The 20,774-nt window shown below is 40.3% G+C and overlaps 1 protein-coding gene across 1 annotated transcript in view; it reads left to right on the top strand.

Annotated features, from left to right (window-relative positions):
- The first annotated feature begins 3,811 nt into the window (after positions 1-3,811).
- AHNAK2 (AHNAK nucleoprotein 2) overlaps positions 3,812-20,774 on the top strand; it is a 64,297-nt gene continuing 47,334 nt past the window's right edge. The window contains exon 1 of the mRNA XM_081322403.1: positions 3,812-4,046. The gene's annotated coding sequence lies outside the window, so the exon portion shown is untranslated. The remainder of the gene's footprint in view (positions 4,047-20,774) is intronic.

Genomic DNA, 20,774 nt, shown 5'->3' with positions numbered 1-20,774 from the left:
TCACTCTATTGCAATGTTTCTCAGATTTGGCAATTTGCTAGCTGGGAGTTCTGGGAGTTCACATGCTTCAGGTTGCCAAGTTTGAGAAATACTGTGGTAAGAATTGGCAAGTAATAGCTAGTGCTATGTTTCCACTTTGCATGGGCTAGTATTTTCTGTTTCATACTGCATTTAGGGTGGGATAAAGGTTTCAGCACTGTAGTTCTTTCAAGATGATGTTCCTGAACCTGATTTGCTTCTGGCATTTTATCAAAGATATTAATCTGCCATTATCCCTTCCCTTTCCTAGAGGGGAAATCACTAGAGGAAAGTTTGAAATAAACTTGAACAAACCAGTTCCTGCAAATGCTCAGCAACATTTCTCACTTGGATGCATCACCAACCCAATCTGACCTGAAGTCACAACAATATTTAAAACAAATGCAATAGTCCGATTCTGGGTTCATGTCAATTGAACATCATGGGACAGATCTCAAATCCTTAAACTGTTGAGTTTAAAAGAATGCAAAAGGTCAAGGACTAAGCCAATAAACTGCTTTAAATTTATTAAAACTGTCAATCACTTGTTATTAATCCTGATGGCTATATACACCGATTCCAAGCTCTGAATAATTTTTTGAACTGGCAATTGGCAGGGAACAAAAGAGGAGGGCCCCACTGCCCTCATGTCTGGCTTGTTGATGTTCATCATTAATGGGGCTAACTTGAAAGAGGAGATTCATAAAAAAATGTCTGCAGATGAAGCATCCCTCCTTGAAGCATGAAAGCAACTGTGTCTTTTGGGAAGCTCCTGCTTGCCCAGGTTATCTATGTGTAACTTTGCACATACCAGCAGGGTTTGTACTGATATCACAGTGAATTCAGGCAGTGTGGCTCTAAGTGTACAATCTGCACTATACATGGATGGGTATTGAAAGGGAGGTGAGGAGGCAATTGACATCACGTGCATCATTTGCACAAAGACTTCATCACATTGTTGAAGTGATTTACAGATGGCTATGGCACCACCTTGGCACTCCTTTTATGTTTATGAGAGTTAGCAGGGCCATCCATGCATACTTTAAAGATAAAAGACAGTCTGGTACACAAACTAATTTGTAAATTTGCTTGATCTTGTTTTTAAAGCCACCCAGGTTACCAATTATGGCTACCTCAGATGGAGTTGATTTCCATTGTTGTCCATGTGTTGCATGAAGAGTAGTTTCTACCTACCTGGAAAATGGGTGGATTTATCAGTAGTCATGATGTCTAAATTGAACATCCAAATTCCAAGGCAATGCCTCTCTGAATTTTATAGCTGGCAAACAAAAGGATTATGGTTTCCAAACCTTAATTCTGAGGGATCTGATGGCTTCTACAGTAAATGTGCAAAGTCAGATGCAAGGATTTTTGGTATATTTTGCTAAAGGTGTCTCTTTTTCAGAGGCCTTTATCCTTAAAAGTTGAATCAGCCTATGTCACCATATGAAGTGGTGGGAAATGCCCAGTACTAGATGTTGATGATATAAATTGTTAAAGAAAGCACTTTAACAAAAGAGCCTTGGTGGAGCAGTGGGCTAATGCCTCCTTAAGTAACACCAGCCGCCTGCAATTAGTGCAGGTTCGAGTCCCACCAGGCTCAAGGTTGACTCAGCTTTCCATCCTTCCGAGGTAGGTAAAATGAGGACCCAGATTGTTGGGGGCAATTAAGCTGACTTTGTAATAATGCCGCTTGGGGAGGGTGTGAAAAGCCCTAATAAGCAGGCATATACATAGAATGAAGGCTACTGCTAAGCTTGTAAGCCGCCCTGAGTCTTCAGAGAAGGGCGGGATATAAATGGAATTAAAATTAAAAAATTAAAAAAATTTAGCTGGAATTTTTGGTGAGTACTTTACTCTTCCTAATAACCCGTTAATCCAAAGTTAAATAAAAGAACTATATTACCTATAAAGAAGCAATTGCAGAAATAATCTCACAAAAAAAGCAAAAATGAAGAAACCATGTAACTGACCTCTTAAATAACACTGACAATTTAACTTGACCAAAAGGGGAAAATGCACTATGTAGGTGAAAAGAATTATGTCACCAAATTTAGGGTATATTGCAATTGTCAGATGCCCAGACCAGCTGGTTCCACTTCTGGTTGGTATGATGGAAGCTGTGGTGCAACTGGAAGCTTTTAAGTTTTTAAGAAGAGATTGGACAACCTTTTGTCTGAAATGGTATACAGTTCCCTGCCTGAGAAAGGGGGTTAGACTAGAAGACCTCCAAGGTCCCTTCCAACTCTGTTATTTCAAATAGCTATCATCTTATGTGCCCTCAGACTGAAGGGCTTCCAACATATTTTTTCACATTTTACTGATTAATTTCAGGTTTTAATCAGATTAGTTCCTATGTCAAAGGAATTGTTGTGAAGACAGTTTTGTGTGTTGCCTCTCAAGCAAAGTAATTTCTCATTCGCTCCTAATCCTCCTTCTTGGCTTGCTGAGCTTCTGCTCTACTCCTGAAGTCAAGACACTCTAATGCCTTGACATGATTCCTCAGCTTTTTTCTCACTGGCATAAGGGACTGTTTACTATGTAGTTACATTGGACCTATTGCTTAGTTGGTTTTCTACTAAGAGAACAAGAAACATGATGGGATACCAGTTCACAACTTTTTAGCCAAACTGGAGGAAATGCTGCTCAATTCAAGAGAGCACTACCCACCCCTGAGATTCTGCTGGTCCTGAGCCTGTTAGGTTTTGGCGTCTTGGTTTTCTGTCAGGGAATAGGGCCAGGATGGACAGTGATGAGCTGTGAGATAGTTTATTAGGAGTCTCGTTGCATTATAATATTGTTTATCTTGTTATATTATTTATGCACTGTTAGCATCCAGAGTCACTGAACTGAGATGGGCAGCCGTATAAATTCAAAAATAAATGGGAAGACCAAGATATTTGCCAGGACCTGGGATATACCGGTATTAAAAAAAATGCTGTTTACAATTATTAAAATTACAATTGCTTAAAGGTCACAGGTAGAAACTGGTCACAAGAAAACAAGTTTGGTTAAACTGACTGGATGGGGAATTCTAAGAGTTGAAGTCCACACATCTCAAAGTTGCTAAGGTTGAAAGCACTGGGTTCAAACATGCAAGATGTTATTCACCGTGAGAGGAATTTAACTTAGGGGCAACAAACTTATTCAATGACTGGCATTCCTGGGGACTTAACCATGGCTACATTGAGATGGAGCTGTGAAACCAAAACATTTTTGCCTTTCTGTTCAAGAAATGCATGCAGCTAATTCATAAGACATCTGTCACTTAAGCAGCGGCTTAAGGACTCATCACTAAGCACGTTTGCATTTTTAGGATAGGTGTGATTGAGACATCTGCACTGTGCTAGTGAAATGGGACTGCAGCAGGTAAAAGCAGGCCAGAGAGGGAGCGAGCCTGTATTCCTGCATTCCAGAATGGCTGCTGCTAAAGTGACTTTTTAAAACGGAAGAAACCTCTTTATCTTTGAAAGTCTCAGATTTTTGTAAAAGTGTAAATATAAAGCAACTCTGCGCTTCTTGTAATAACTGTTTGTGTGGATCTGCTTTATGCGAATGGGTGTATGGGTGTGTGGGTGTGTGGGTGTGTGTGTGTGTGAGAGAGAGAGAGAGAGAGAGAGAGAAGTGTGTTCATGACTCATCGGCCCCAGGCAAGACTTGAAATGAATCCCGGGAAAAGAGACATTTGTTTTGCCCTCGCCTTCGCAGCCACGGGGATCCCTGCTTCTCTCCCTCCCGCTCTCTCCACCCCTGCATCGACATTGGTGCTTGCAAATGTAGGCAAGAGTCCGTCTTGACAGTCATCGCCCCAGCCTCCTTCCTCTATGGCGGAGGGTGACTCACCCTCGGCACAAGACCCGTAAGTGGCTCCAACTTGAAGGAAGCAGTCCAGCTGTGGTCTTCCTGCAGCAAAGATTGGGTTTCCGCGGGCTGCAAGAACCGCCACCGAGTGCGGCGAGGACTGCGCGGTTTGGACGGGAGAAGAAATTCCCCCCACTCATCAGCACTCATCAGGCGGTAGCAACCAGGTTCGTTTGGTTCAACTCCTGTGCAACAGTTTTTGCTAAAGTGCTTGGAAAAGGGAGGGGCTGCTCTGGGATTAGCATGCCTTGAGGTCTTGCAACTTCAGAGCAACTTTTCAATTTTGTATATAAACTGGGGTCATTTGTGGAGGGGGATATGTCTCAGTCTCTCTCCCTCCTTCCCTCCCTGCCACCCCCAACCCTTATGTTGTTGGGGAACGATTTTCACCAGATTGCAAACCAAGATGAACAATTAAAATATGTATTTCTTGATGCATGGGATTTATAGCAAGAGCAGTCTGCCCGCGTACAAAACGCATGCTAAAGAACGCAGCGTGTCCGATTGTAAAGTGCTCCAGAGATGCCAACTGAGAACCAGAGGCACACCCACCCTTAAGTTTTACAGTGCTGGAGGAGGGAAAAAGCTAGAAAGATCATAGAGGGATAACGTGCACCTCCCCCTTAGTAGTTTAGAAATTAGACTTGTTGGATTAAAAACATTTTAAAAAGATGCACGCTATTGAAATTGTTCTGGGGTGGAGGTTTTTTAAACTGAGGTTTGGAAGGAGTTGCAGTCCAAAACGGTGCAGTAAATTAGCTCCTGTCAAATATGTTTCTCTTGAATTTAGGAATTAAGAATTTCCCAAGTCTCTTGTATGTAGACCTATTATTGAACCTGACCCAGTTGGTTCTGGTCACCATCCCTCCAAAATTTCTTTGTGGTAATTTTCTGAGACAGTTCAGTGTGCAGAAGAGTGAAACAATACTTAGTCTGGAATTTGGGCTCTGCTATGAAGCTCATTTATCACATTTGGTCTTTTCTAGATCAGCCCCTATTACTGAATGCAAAAGTCAGTGCTTGTCATTTTGAATACTGTGGTGTGAATGACCCCCATTACTATGTGGAAGCATACTGTGCACAGAACACACTTCAAAAAATGAAGGACGAACTTGATTCTCAATTGCAATATCCTGTAGTCCTAAATCCCACCTATAGCAGAGTCCACATCCCTGCACCCATTTCTTCCACAGAAATGAGCAGCTCTTATCAAGCTCTAGAAAAGTGCCACTGTACCTTTTGCAACAGCTTGCTGAAGACAGAGAACTTCTGAGACAGAGTGGCTGTGGCAGGTGTGGCTGCAACATAGTCACTTTGCTTTGCAAAGTTTTCTCCTTCAAAAAACATTAAGATGTAGGTGGCTGGGGAATTCTAGGAGTTGAAGTCCACACATCTTGACATTGCCAAGATTGAGAAATACTACTTCATCCAAACCCACAGGAGAAAAAAAAATCTTACCCTCAGTCAGATCAATCCTCCCTCTAACTCAGGTGTGTCCTAGCTACAGTTTTCCCTAAGATGATTCCATGACGTGTTCCCTATTCGCCATGGCCATGGTTGATTTATGCTCATCTGCAGTAGTTTTCCAGGCACTTAAGGTGTTGTCTGCTTGTACTTGGAATCCTGGATCTCCTGGACAAGCAAAAGCTGGTTCTGTATGCAGACAGCCTACATCTCCCCAAAGAGAGTACTGTACCTCCATTAACCAAGTGACTTACATATCCTCTGGCTTATCCACACAGTAATCAGAACACTGTCTTATTTTCTGGAGTTATAAGCAATGACTCCCCAAATATTTCTAATGCAAGAACTGTCAGATTTACATTCTTTATACCTGTCAATCTTAATTAATCATGGCCATCTTCTATTTTGATCTTCTCTGCAGACAGTCACTCCCAGTTTTAAAAACAACTGTGTGCAATACTCAAACATGTGATACCAATTTATGCAATAAATTTTAGCTTACTGGAAATGATCCAGAACTAGGCATTTGCAAAGCCTGCTTTATTCAGATATTAGCTCAGAAATCCCATTCAACTGAATGGCATTGACTTTCTTGTAAATAGAATTATAACAGAGAAATTCCAAAATGCCTACTCAAAAACAGGTTTGCTACAGGGCTTACTCACAGATAATTGTTTGAAGGAGTATAGCCTTATACAGTAGGCTCATTCATTTCACTGGACAAACTGAGATGTTATGCAACTGCATCAGTGTTTATTCAGAAGCAAGTCCTATGACTTTAATGGGGCTTATAACTAAGTATTTGCACAAGATTGCACAAATAAATACAACAAATCTCAAGGCTGGTTATGATTACAAATGCAGATCTGGTAGAAGAAACATTGATGGCATTTTTCAATAAAAATATTTGCACTCTGTTCATTGGGTACTGATGTTCTGATTTACTGATGTTCAAACTATATAAATTCTGGATCAGAGAATGAAGAATGTGTGATCTTCCTGATTTACTACCGGTATACATTCTGTCATCCCTGATTGTTGGCCATGCTGGCTGGAGCTGCTGGACTTGGAGACCACAAACACAGGGAAGACAAAAATGTTCCATCTCCTTCCTAGCTCCTGTTAAGAGACGATAATTGGAACTTGCATACTGTGCAATTAAATGAATGGATGTGATTAGAAATATTATTAGAGCAGATTGCTATAAAAGATCTACAGGATTAGTTTTAACACTAAATGTGACTGTTTAAGTATCACTATGTAAAATATGTCTATAGGGCTGCTCTTCTAACAGGAGTAAGTCCTGTTAAATCAGTGATATTGATATCCATGTTAACATGCAGTGTAAAGGGTTGCAGCAACTGTTTTACACATGCTAATTTGGGAGTTTCATTGCAAGTAGTGCAAGTTTCTTCTGAGTAAATGGACATAAAACAGGTAGTATCTTCAGCTGTTTATACCCCTACAGTGTTGCTAAATGTAGTTGAGCATGCATCAAACCAGATGACAAGTTCTCCTGATCAGCTGACTTTATTAAAAGTCTGAAGATACATGCAAGAACGGAAAGCAAGAAAGGAAACATGAGGAAATAACCTAAATTTTCACTTGTTGCATTCTGGTTGAATGCCTATGTATACATTAAAAAAGCTTGAGTACTATACAATAAATATCTTTAGGATAATACAGCAGATACAAACTACCCAACATGAGTGGAGATATTGTCAGTCATATTTTACCCTAACATTTTCAGTTAGCCCATGTGTTTTGAGTTCACTATGTCTTACAACTTCAGAAAACTTGATTATTTGAGTAAACTATGCTTAAGTCAACCATATATAAGCATATATTGTAAGAACAGAGCTTGTTACTATCTGATTATTAGAATATTATTCATACCTCTTCCGTCTTTTCTACCTTCTGAAGGATAAAGAGCCGGACACCCTGTGGCTTTCTTTAGCTAGTTTTGTACAAAAATTTAATAATAACATGTTGTCAGTTTGCATTCAGTAAAGTATTTTATAGTAATAATTGGACTGTTTGATTGTATAATTATTGCATTTCTATTTCCTGTCTCATATGACTTGTAACTATTTTGAGGAAGTCAGCCAGAAGTGCCAATATATTTTCTGTTATAATACATATTAATGTGGATGGATACATCTGGTGAGGGCTTGAGTTGACAGAGAACATTATGTTACAACTATAACCTGTGATTGTGAACATCAGCTCCTTCTCTGCTTTGCCATATTGCAAGCAAAATATCAGTGGAAAACCAGCCAACCAGAATTTAGCATCTATAAAGAGTAATTATCCCACTTTAATTATATGCAGAAGATATAAGTTCAGAGGCTGTGCAGAGATCCAGATTTAGAGTGATTCAGAGTGCACACTCCTGTCAGGAATATCATAAAAAAATCCTATGATTTTTTTTCTTGGATTCACCTTCTGCAGCTGAAGAAATTTGCCCTTCTATGCTGTACCACTGCACAATCTTAATTTATGTTTCTGTTAATTTATGGTATCAAGTACATGATTGTTTTTATCAGGGTGAGTTTTTTCATAGGCTACTAGAATGCCTTCAGTTTTCTAAGTCACATCTTCTGGAAGAATTCAAGATCCTGGTACAAGATCCTGGTACAAGATCCATAAACCAACCTCTTCCTTTCATTCCCGTTTTTTCTCTCTTTGAACTTTTTAAGCCAGTGAAATAGATAGCAGCCAGCCAAGTGAGGTAATCATGCAGCAGTTAGACGTCAAAGAACCTGATAAAGGAAATAATAAGAAATAGCAATAGTGGTTTAATCAAGCAAAGTTGTGACAGGGGTATATAGAGGATGCTCCTTTTAAAACAAATAATAACAAATGGGTGTGTTAAATTAGATTCTTGGCCAAGCTAACTTAGAACACAAGAGGCCCTTCAGAACTTGTGAGTTCAGCTTCTCTTAACAGCAGGACTTTTCACATTTGTGGTTCATTCCATACAATAGGATTACAGTATTATTATCTCTAGGCAGTAAAGCTCCAGATCATTACATGGCAACAAAGAACACTCTCTTTGCTGGCCTCTAGTGGTCAACTGGGCTTTTGCAGCAGAGATTTTTTTTGGACTTTTGAAGCACCGACCTTAGGAAGGCCTGGCAGGTGCCATTCTATCAAGAGCTTTGACAAACTTTAAAACTTTAAAAAAGCTTAGGTGAGTATAACTAGTTACGGACAAATCCCATTTTTAAATTTGTTTCATTTTGATGATGTTGAAACAATTAAAGGGAAGAAATTGTTACCAATGGAGATTTAGGATTTACAGATCCACCAACAATTTAAAAGGCTTTGTGCCTAAAGTGGGACTAGAATCCAGAATTTCCTGGTTTCTACCCTGAGGCCTTACCACAAACTGGCTTTTTTAACAGTGACTCTATTGCTACTTCAAATGCTGTCCTTTGCAGCAATTCAGCACAGAGTCAAGTTTACAAATCAACTCCCCCATTAATAACTCCTTGATTTTATTAAAAATTGCTGCTGAAGGTATCACACAAGCTTTATTGTTTTTTTATTTGTTTAATATCTATATGCCACCTACTCATATGACTCCAGGCAGCTCACAATATACTTCCAATAAAACAACCTTAAGAATCTATCCAGAGTTACAACTACATTGGTTGCCAGCTTCAGTTAAGCCTTCCTCCCCAAATGCTTTAGGAAAAAAGACTGATTCTACAATCCTTTTAGTTTCCTAAATGACTCAAGGGGCTGAGCTAACCTCCTAGGTTGAGCTATTCTGTTTCAATTACTACATGAGGCTGCCCCTGAAAGCCACTCAGAAACTTCAACTGGTCCAGAATGGAGTAATGGAGGGCCCTAGGTTTGCTCTTGTAAACACTTTTGTGTATGAGCTGTTCTGACTTCCAGTTTCATTCTGGATGCAGTTCAAAGTGCTGGTCATCACCTTTAAATCCTTAGATGGCATACGGCCAGATTATCTGCAAATCCTTTTCCTGAGAACATCTATCCATCCTACCAGGTCATATATGATGGGCAAGCTCCTAGTCCCTTTCCCTGAATATTGCCATCTAATGGGAGTTGGGAAGCATGCCTGTTCTGTGGCAGCCCCTGCCCTATGGAACACTCTAACCAAAGTTTGGCAAAGCTCTACCTTCCCAGCCTCCCTTAAAGCTTTGGAGATCTGGCTTTTCTCCCAAATACTAGGATAAGATTAGGTGACTACACATCAGAAGTAGGACTTGGTGCCAGGTTTTTGTTTTCAATGTGTTGGTTTTACAATTTTAATATGGCTTTTAATGTTGCTTTAACTTTTGATTGGGAGTTGCCCAGAGTTGGTTATAAGATTGGTGGCTCTGTAAATATTTTAAACAAATAAATATCCCCAAATGACAGTGCCTTTCTCCAGGTGGTTTAGCCCCCCATGTCTCTTGAGCTGGACATTCATCAAATTCTCTCCCTGCTGTGTCTGTCAGACAGGACCCTGAAGAAGATTTGTCCTGAGAATAACAATCCACCTTCACACTTCTTGCAAGCTGTATTTATTTTGGTATTTAATTTTGGGGTGAGGTAGTTGAGTAACTGATAAAGCTGGCTTCTTTGATATCCGGGGCAGGGTGGGTTGCTAACTGTTTTTGGTATGGCAGTTTCATAAAGAAAATTCAGTTCTCTGGCTGGAGGGTTAATTTAATGTTCTCTCAGTAAAGTGTGGCAGATTATCTCAGTCACTCCTTAAAAGTAGTTCAGTAAAGATGGCAACATTCCAGTGTGCACTGCAACGACTTTTCTTGTTTAATGCATTAGATTGGAAAGAAGGTTGACAAATGTTTCCTCTGGAACTGTTCTTCTAACTTCTCTGACAGCGGAAAACAGTTTAAAATATATTATTCATCTTGTTAGTTCAGTTCTTATTCCAAACAATGAGATCAACATTTTATTTCTGTACATCCAAATTTGGGATTTGAGGAATCTCAGTAGAAAATTAAAATATATTCAGACAGGTGGGCTAGGCTTAGCTTGGAAAGCGGGCCTGTATCATCAGGTAGCCTTTGTTTAGTAATTACCTCATACAGCAAACATCTGCAGTGGTTACCCCAATTACAATAGTAATAAAAAAATTAACTTTGCAACTAATCCTCACATTGGCAACCTTTGCAGGTCTGGAAAATAAAGGAGACCTAATGTATAATCAGAAGCACAGTCACTGTTTCACTTAGCTGCCCCTTCTTTAACAACTAAGTTGTTGGTTTCAATAGTGGCTGCTAAATGGGGACAATATAGATTATTCCTTAGGATGAATAAATAAGGATAAATAAGGACCATGAGTTGTTGAATTGAGAGCTTAACTTCTGAGGCTGTGGGAAACTTTATAGATCAAAACTAGCACTCTGGTAGTAATAATAATAATAATAATAATAATAATAATAATAATAATAATAATAATAATAATAATAATAATAATAATAATAATAATAAATAATGATAATAATAACAGCAGCAGCAGCAACAACAACAACAACAACAATAATAATAATAATAATAATAATAATAATAATAATAAAAGAAGAAACTTTGTAAAATACATCAAGAAATTGCAGCTTCCTGCAATAACTCCAGCAAACCTACAAAAAATGCGCTATTCGGAACATCTTACATTTTAAGGATATACTTGGTTGATACCTAGGATGCTGGCAGCAAACCATGTCAACCATTAGTGCCAGTCAATTCGAGTGTTCAGTTGACTGAGTTTCATGTTTTATGAATAAAAGTTTAATAATAATAATAGTAGTAGTAGTAGTAGTAGTTGGAAGGGACCTTGAAGGTCATCTAGCCCAACCCCCTGCTCAGGCAGGAAACCCTATACCATTTTGAACAAATGTCCAGTCTTTTCTTAAAAACGTCCACTGTTGGAGCATTCACCGCTTCTGGAGGCAGGCTGTTCCACTGGTCAGTTGTTCTAACTATCAGGTAGTTTCTCCTTAGTTCTAGGTTGCTTCTCTCCTTGATTAGTTTCTATCTGTTGCTTCTTGTCCTGCCCTCAGATGCTTTGGAAAATAGCTTGATTCCCTCTTGTGGCAGCCCCTGAGATATTGGAACACTGCTATCATGTCACCCCTCACCCTTCTCTTCATTAAACTAGTTTAAAATGTGTTTCACAGAAACAGGGAGTATCAACGCAATCCCAAGTCCAGACTGCTATTCCAGTTGATGAACTGCAATTATCACTCTCCACATTTCCAGCATTATGGCTAAGAACAAAAGGAGTGGTAGCTGGGTTAATATTGCAAGGTAGCAAATACAATGGTCAGTCCTAATACTTACCATTCCAATCTGCAAATATTAACACTGCTGAGTTTGTAGTATGGTTGAGTTCCTGCATCTCTGCCCCATTTAAATTTGGTGCATTAATTCATATATTAACAATGCAGTCATTGTTAGTATAAAGTCAACAAGTGAAAGCCTCGCATCCATATGACTTTCTGAAATGTCAGTTGGCCTCTTCATTAGATTTGGCTGGAAGAAGCAAACAGCTTCACCAAGATTTTTTTTTAAAATTCCATTTATATCCCGCCCTTCTCCGAAGACTCAGGGCGGCTTACAAGCTTAGCAGTAGCCTTCATTCTATGTATATGCCTGCTTATTAGGGCTTTCACACACCCCCAAGCGGCATTATTACAAAGTCAGCTTAATTGCCCCCAACAATCTGGGTCCTCATTTTACCTACCTCGGAAGGATGGAAGGCTGAGTCAACCTTGAGCCTGGTGGGACTCGAACCTGCACTAATTGCAGGCAGCTGGTGTTACTTAAGGAGGCATTAGCCCACTGCTCCACCAAAGCTCTTTTACTATTTCACTGTTCTGGGGTCGTGTGTTTGCCATTTGCAACTTTCCCAGTTAACTTCCAACAGGCAAAATCAATGGGGGAAGCCACTTAACAACCCCAGCCAAAAATATCACAAAATCAAGCCCCACTTATGTAATCACTGCATCACATAGCCACAGAAATTTCAGCCCCAGTTTTGGTCATAAATTGAGTTCTACCTGTATTACGCAGCTAAGGAAGAAGTTACAATATGTGCTGCAGTTCTGCCGTTAATAGAGGTTATTTGGTGTTAGATAAATTGTAGTGTTTGGAGACAGAGCATATTCCATCAAATATGAGAAATGCCATTAAAAAAATCAACTACAGACTCAGCAAATAAGCCTATGAAGATCAATTTATTGCCAATCCATCTTCAATTCAGATACATCATATATTTACTTTTTGTAAGTTGTCTTGGAAAAGTAAGTTGTCTGTGTCTGGTGGATCCCGGTGATCCCAACGCCCAATGCCCTGAACCACCCTAGCCCCACGAGGCTGGTCCGCTGACCCTCAATGACCAGCACACTTAAGTTCCCCTTAAACCCCTTGTAATGGACCATCACCGACGCCTCCCCCCTGACGTTAATTGGAGAGTTCTGGAAGTCCGAGAGGGTCAGTTTGGATGGCCTCAAGGGAACCCGCTGGCCGCTCCGCTTGCAGATTTCGTTGAATGTCCGCACGGAAATTATGGATACGGCCGACCCAGAGTCAAGTTCCATTACGCAGGGAACCCCTTGAAGCTTGACCCTCAGTTTGATTTTTGGCGTTAGGGGCGGATGCCCCCGTTACGCAAACAGCCGACCGTCCCGCCGTGTGGCTAACCGTTAGCCTTGGCATCTGCTCCCCTGTACCTGTGGCCAGCTGGAAGTCCGCCTCCACCTCGTGTAGACTGTCCCTAGGCCGGCTCCGACAGACCGCCGCAATGTGGCCGGTCTTTCCGCACGCTCTGCACTTGGCCGATTTGAAATGGCAGGTAGACCAGGGATGCTGTCCTCCGCAGCTGGCGCATCGGGTAGACCGGGTGGAATTTCCTGGTCCGCAGCCGGCGCACTGGGTAGACCGGGGTTGTCCGAGAGCGCCGGGCTGGGTAGACCTGGGGCCGCAGCTGCACTGCTGGGTAGATCGGGAGTGATTGGCGCCACAGCCGGGAAGCTGGGTAGACCGGGGTCCGCTCGTTCCGCACCCGCACTCCTGGTACCGTTGCTCGGCTGCCGCTGGTCGTTGCTCCCTCATGCGGTCCCTGGAGAAGGCAGTCGATCGCTGCTGATGGTGAATGGCGTCCACCTCGTATTCTGCCCCTTCTGCGTCGCTGTGGCCGGACAACTGATGGATGGCCCCGCTCTCCCTCGCTTTGGACTCCTCCGCTACGTCCCAGGCTAAGAACTCCTCCTGGACGTCCCGTAAGGTCAGCTTCTGCTTGGCAAACATTTTCTGCCGCAGTTTTCGGTCCCTTAGTCCGCAGACGATCCGGTCTCACAGACGGACCTCTAGATTGTCGAAGTTGGAGAGTCTAGCCGCTTGTCGCAGGGCGGCCATGTACTGCTTGGCGGTCTCGCCTGGTCACTGGTCCTGTTTCTTGAACCGGTACCACCATGCTATTTCTGAGGTTTCGGGCTTAAAATGCTCCATTAGTTTGGTTATTAGTTCGCTGTACCCGACGGCGTGAATGTCATCGGGCGTGCAGAGACCGACCGCCAGCTGGTATGTCTCCGTGCCACAGCTGCAGAGTAGCGCCGCCGCTCTCTGTCGGTCATCCTTGACCCCGTTCGCCCGTAGGTAGCACTCAAGCTGACCTACAAACGCCTCCCACTCCTCAGGGCAGTTGCTGTGGAAGATGGGGTATTGCCCCAGTTGTGCCATTACCGTGGTCTGGGTCGTCCTGCGTCGGTTTCCGAGCTGCCGATGGGAATTCGTCCGCGGCTAGCGTTGTCCAGTGCCGGATCCCATCCTCGTCACCAGTGTAAAGTCACATGCTTCACAGAGAGACAGACACAGAGCTGGGTAACGATGCGTTTATTCAGGAACAGAACGAACTGGGGAAAAGGGGATACCTGGCGTCTATTTGTACCTGCCCAGGTGGATGACATCCAATCAGTTCAAACCTGGGCTTCCCGCCAGTGCAGGTGGCCAATGGGTTTAAATCCTGGCTTCCCGCCAGGGCTGACCATGCCTGGGGCTGTCAACAGCTTGAGCCATTCAGGCTTTTCCCGCGTGAGCGGTTATAGCCTGGAGCTGTCCAACCTCCTGCTGAGCTGCTCATTCAGCCTCCTGCTGAGCTGTTCATTGTGTATGCTGAGTGGCATACACTGCAATTGCCAAGTGCAAAGCCCAAAGCTGTAAACTAGACCAGACATTTGAAGGAGCATCTTGGAAGATGGGAATAATACTTCCCTATCATGGTAAAAAAAAATTACAAGGATATCTCACATCACAAGACAGGTTACTTTATCTTTACTTCGATCATCTTCATAGTTCTGCCAAAGCCATTCAGGATGGGAGGGAAGAACATCCTGAGAGTTATAATGTGCAGCAAAGACTATTATTAGGATCCAGGAAGTTGCTGTGCATATTAAATGTAAGAGCACTATGCAATTTACAGTGTCCATATTTAAAGTGTCCACATGGGAACCAAACTCAAAATTGACTGTTGAGAGTGGAATGGTTGAATGCTGCATGTTCTGCTACCTTGGTCCCTTTTACTTTTGTAATAATCCTTCTCTGAGGCTGTTTATGTTTGCTTCTCTTCCTCTGTATTCAGCACATGCTCTTAATTGCAACGTTGTAATAAATACCTATCCCTCTTTCTATGGGTAAAAAAGTGCTGATACATACAAGGTGCTAATATTAGATTCAGGTTTATATGATGGAATGATTCACAAGATAAACATAAACCTTAAATTGAGTGTACATCCAGCTTTAAAGCACCCTGGGCAAAGTACATAGCATCATTAGGTTGGTTCATCAGTAAAAAGAAGAAGAAATGCAAAAAATAAAGCAGAAATGAATGAACTGACATTCAATAGTATATGTATTCAGTTGCAAGTGTGAAAATAATTGCTATAATTTAATTTAAGATACTACAACTAGTATAACTAGGTGAATATTTGTAGCTCAGGGTTGAAATGAGGGGACCCCTCACATATATCACTGAAGACCACCCACAAATATCTTTTTCCTTAGCTTACATGAGTGCATTTATTAATGGCACATGAGAAAAGTTCCCTAGCTACAGAATAAGATATGACTGACACCTTAGTTGTATTGCATAGACACTTTAAAATTACTTTTTACAAATAAAATTCTGTATTTTTAATAGTGATTGATATAGTATTAACTTTCTCAGGACATTTAAATATTGTACTGTTATATTTTAAATCTTTGCTATTTAGTGTGTTCCATGTTTGCAGCCTTTGGAAAGTAAAGCATTCAAGAATATCCAAATTAAGCAAAAATCAATAAGCTAATTGGTATAAAACAATGTAGAATGAATAGAGAAGAACAGAGGAAGCATCAGCAAATAGACAAGACACATTAAGGAAAGGCTTTTCTCCATAATTTGTGCTATAGTTTGAGCTAATTTCCATATTCTTCAAGAACCCAATTTCCACTTATAACTCCCTGAAGGTTGAGATGGTGTTTTGGTTTTATAGATTAAAAATATCTATAAATTTCTTCTTCTCCAAGTTCTTCTGGAGTGGTTAACTTCAATTTGTGCTGCTATGCAGTTGACAGGAAGTAAAAAGTGGAGGCAAAAATAATGAGATTTCTCAAAAAGGAACTTACGTACATCAAGAAAGGACAAAATATATTGACATTACATAATATGTTCTGATTGCAGCATTTAATTCTTGTGTAATTTAAAATGTGCTTAAGAGAACAGAAGAACATACCAATACTTTCCCCCTTTTTCGTCTACCTACTTCTGCATTGCCTAATTTACTTTGATGTGTACATGTATATGTGTGTGGCACACAGGAAGACCAGAAGCATGCTTAAAAAATAGTTGATTGTTGGGGGACAGATAGCTCCATACTTTTATTTCCAACAAAGTGGTTTCCTTTATCAAAGGGTTTTGATTTTAAAGAATTTAATTGATTGAAGCTGCTTTTTCTTTCTTTAACACAGATCTTAATAATAATATTTCCAGGTACTTTGTAAGATTAATTATAATTTGTGCATTTATATTTTATTTGGGGGCACTATTTTTACTGGAAAGAACAGATAATTATATAAAATAAAATGATAAATCCAGGCACTAAATAATAAATTTCTTTATGGCTGGCAGACTTCCAGAGGCTCAAGAAAATTGTTTCTGATGCTAGTGTGGAGCTGCTAATAGAAAAAGCGACATTGTATTCAGCTGGGGAATGGCATTCATCTTTGTGGGTCAAAGGTTGGGCAGGTCTGTTCCAAAGTAATGACATTAGCCATGCTGATCACAGGCCATGTTGGCCCTGGAAGAATTAGCTGCTTTGATTTAAATAGGATTCTTGCCAGAAGTAGGAGAGGTCTAAGACACATGCTGTAAAACTGAAATTGTACAATTGTACAACCTACCTGTAAGGAAGTAATAAAACATCTATAACCTACATCTCCTTGTCCTTTTGACAACAGAAGAGCTTCTGTGAGTTAGTATTACTCATCCTGACTAAAAAAATCTGCCAGCAGTAAAATTCCAGGGCAGCCATAAAAGCTGCATTTCTGGTATTTCTGGATTTTATTTTCTAAAAAAGCAAGTTGCACAAGATATTTTTAAAAATTTGGGCTGCAGAATTAATTCTCTTTAACCATTTATTCTGTTTGTATCACATTGCTGTTCAGTTCAAATGGATTCCAGCAATACCCTCAGTGGTTCTCAACTTTTTCTTCACCACGGACCACCTTTAAATACCTTTTGTGGCCAGGGATCATGGCCACAGACCACCAAGACTTAATTCAAGATTTAAATCATAATATTTATTTAAGTCTTCACGGACCCTCTTTGATGACATCACAAACCCCCATAGGTCTGCGGACCATAGGTTGAGAACCACTGTCCTACCTGAAACATATGCTTTAGTTTCGCTCATCCAAAATAAGAAGTAAGAATCAAATGTATATGTTACCTTCTGTGTAAGAGGAAGGTCATTTTAGAGCAGAACCACTGTATAAAAGATCTACAGTCTGCTTCTCCACTGTACATACATAAGGCTTTTGAATAGTGAGAAAATATATTATGATCCAATATTGCTTCACTATTTCAATTGGCTCTTCATATACATTTCCTGTAGGAATAATATGATCATCAGATGGATGACTTTTTAAATTCATTTCTTGCTTTTATAACATATCAATCTATATTTTTAACAGAAAAAAACCTTTTAAAAATATGATAATGAAAGATGACTTCAAAGGCAGAACATCTCCAATGTCAAAAAGCTGACAAAACATAGACCTGATAAAACTGTCCCAAGAGAATGATATATGCTTGATTCAGAAGTTAATTTGGGAATACACCATAGAGAAAAATCTGGGGAAACAGAAGTTAAGGTCAACAAAGAGCTGTTAGTTTTTCCCTTTATGCGTAACAATGACTCTGGCAGAAAGTTTGTAAGCTCAAAAAAAGTTTTATTTCAAAATGAAACCATAACAAGCCCTTTTCGTACAAAATCTATATTAACAGGTAAATGCTAGGAAAAAAACTTAATTGTGTATTCTTTTTACTGTAGAACCATATCTACAATTAATGTTTCACACAATTCCATCTTATTCTTAACTGTTTCTCCAATGTAGGAGAGAAGATAGATTCCATTAAGAAGTTCAGAACTGGAAGTTAAAGCTGTGTCTAAAAGAACCTTTATCTATTCATCTAGATCAGTGTTTCTCAACCTTGGCCACTTGAAGATGTGTGGACTTCAACTCCCAGAATTTCCCAGCCAGCATGAGAAACACTGATCAGCCCCCTCAAGTAGCTTATCTCTATTCTACTGAGACTGTCATGTCTATAACTTTAACTGGGTGAAACAGTTCATACTTTTGAACCAAAAATTCGACAATTTGTAATTTCAAATGAGCTAGTTTACAGAATCCAGTGAGAATCCATGGGATTGAAATTTGACAAATGTGTGCTTGTTTCAGTGTTGCATACTGCCGTGCCACTGTCCAGAGGTTCAGTAGACCAGTGACATCCCAGCCCTTCAGAGGCTTGGTAGACTAGTGTCTCTTGATTGGTTGTCAGTTAAGCCAGAAGGAAATTGGATGCTGCTTTTTTTGTTCTGAGAAATATTTAGAATAGCGGTGATAAATGTTATCAGCTGCTTTCTATGTTATGCTATGCTTTCTATGTTATAGATTACTTTTCATTTTTCCTTTTCTAAAACTAAGATTAAAAAGAAAAAAAGGGAAACCCATATATTCTTTCTTTTTCTTTCTTTCTTCCTTCCTTCCTTCCTTCCTTCCTTCCTTCCTTCCTTCCTTCCTTCCTTCCTTCCTTTCTTTCTTTCTTTCTTTCTTTCTTTCTTTCTTTCTTTCTTTCTTTCTTTCTTTCTTTCTTTCTTTTCCCCCCATCTTTAAATACTTTTCACTCTTAGTTTAAGATTTGGTTTGATTGGATGCCTAAGTAGGCATTTCCTTTTTAAGTCTTCTTGTATTGTTTCCTCAATTTCCATTTTTCAGACAAAGTTGGACAAAAGCATGCCTTTCGACTGATGGATTTGTGGCTGGTTCTATAGCAACAAACAAAAGCATGAGTCAGAAACTGGCAGGGAGCTATAAACATATTTTTTTTCCTGACATTGCCCAGAGTTTGCTCAATTTTTAAGAGGTGCTGTTGCTACATAACAGTCAGTTAAGTGGGATCTATTCACACTTTTGAATTATGGGTCTGTTTCAGAAAATAGTGCTGACCCTGGTAATAGATATAGTTGCATCCACAGAAGCTGAGACAATCATCCAATTATTAGTCCTCAAAAATGTTGCAAAACGCTATGCTGGTTTTACTAATAGATGAGGCCCTTATTGGAACTGGGAAGTGCCCTGGACTCAATCTCTAAAACAGGTCTAAAGACCATGCGGTCTGCCAAGAAATCTGCTGATGTTTTTTAAAACCAATAAATTCACCGCCACTGTTGCCACCAGCCCAGAATATACACTGCCAAGCAGCTCTAATGCCTCACCGCCACTGCTGACTCCATCACTGCTAGATGCCACATCACTGGTGCACCTAGTATTCCTTTTCGGCTCAAGATTTTTAATTTATCAATGTGGCCTTTTCCCCTCTACAAGCTATGCAGGTCTGTTCTAGAAGGTGATTCAGAGCACATAGGAATACAAACGTAATACTTGTCTGAAACACCTAAAAGCGGCTCCTAGTAATCCCAGGGAAAAGGCGTGGGTGTCTTCCCATCCCTGCATTTTCCAGAGTACTTTTGGACAATCAGATCTGAGGCCCTGCGTAGCCCTAAAAGTTACCCCTCTTGGGGTGTATTCCAACCTTGGGAATAAGCTGAACCTGCTGCAACTTTCTATCCTACAGTGATTAAAAACATGAAGTGAGAGTGCAGACCCTGTGAATTATTGTATTAACCCAATTCAGAATTTTGCACACAAACCTGGTTAAAATTTCTGGATTTCATAGAACATCAAAATAGGACTAAGCATGTACTACAAGCCAGAACTGGAAATAAAATATAAAAAAAGGCTTCAGGCTCATAAGAAGTATTTTAATCAGTTTTGGAGTAAGCATGCATATGCATACATGCATATGTCAGGGAATACAACTAGTGCCCTGAATTCAATCTCTAGTCTATAAGGTCTCCACTTGTCTAAAACAAGAAGGTTAAGTAGGTCACATTCTAGATATAGCTGCTCCAGTTTTCTCTGCAATAAAACTTAATCACTGGAACTCTCTGTACAAGGAAGCTTATATAGTTATTTGTCATTTAGGAAATTTGTTTAGGTCCTTTCATTAATTTCAGTGACTGCTGTTATCTCTGGAATTTGGAAGAAACTTTGTCATTCTGTGTGATATGAATTCTTGTTTGTTGTTGATTTCTTGTTCTTTGTCAAGAAGAGTCTTTAGAATCTTCTTTCTATGTATGCAGTTTGGGTATTTATTTGGATTTTTCATTATATGCCAGCTGAAAAATTTTACTATGATGTAGTATTGAGATAGCCTTTTAAAATAATTTTGAAAATCTATAGTCCTATGGGTCCGGATTACCTACGGGAGCACCTGCTGCTGGCGTCATCTTCCCTTCGTCCTGTGCACTCCCACAGAGAGGGCCTCCTCAGGGTGCCGTCGGTCAGAGAGTGTCGGCTGGCGGCCCCCAGGGGGAGAGCATTCTCTGTGGGCGCGCCAGCCCTTTGGAATCAATTACTGGTTGAGCTCCGGATGGCTCCCGACCTTCGCTCTTTCCGCCGTGATCTGAAAACCTACTTATTTGAACAGGCTGGCCTGGTCTAAGGGTTTGGGGTATTTTTAACTATTTATTGTTAGGGCTAAATTAATTTAATCTTACTTTTAACTTTTGTATGTAGTACTTTTATTGCCCTGTACACCGCCCTGAGTCCTTCGGGAGAAGGGCGGTATAGAA

The sequence above is a fragment of the Vipera berus genome (genome assembly GCF_964194415.1).
Source record: "Vipera berus genome assembly, chromosome: 1".
Taxonomy (NCBI): Eukaryota; Metazoa; Chordata; class Lepidosauria; order Squamata; family Viperidae; genus Vipera; species Vipera berus.
The sequence above is the reverse complement of the archived record's forward strand: the minus strand, read 5'-3'. Positions and strand labels throughout refer to the sequence as shown.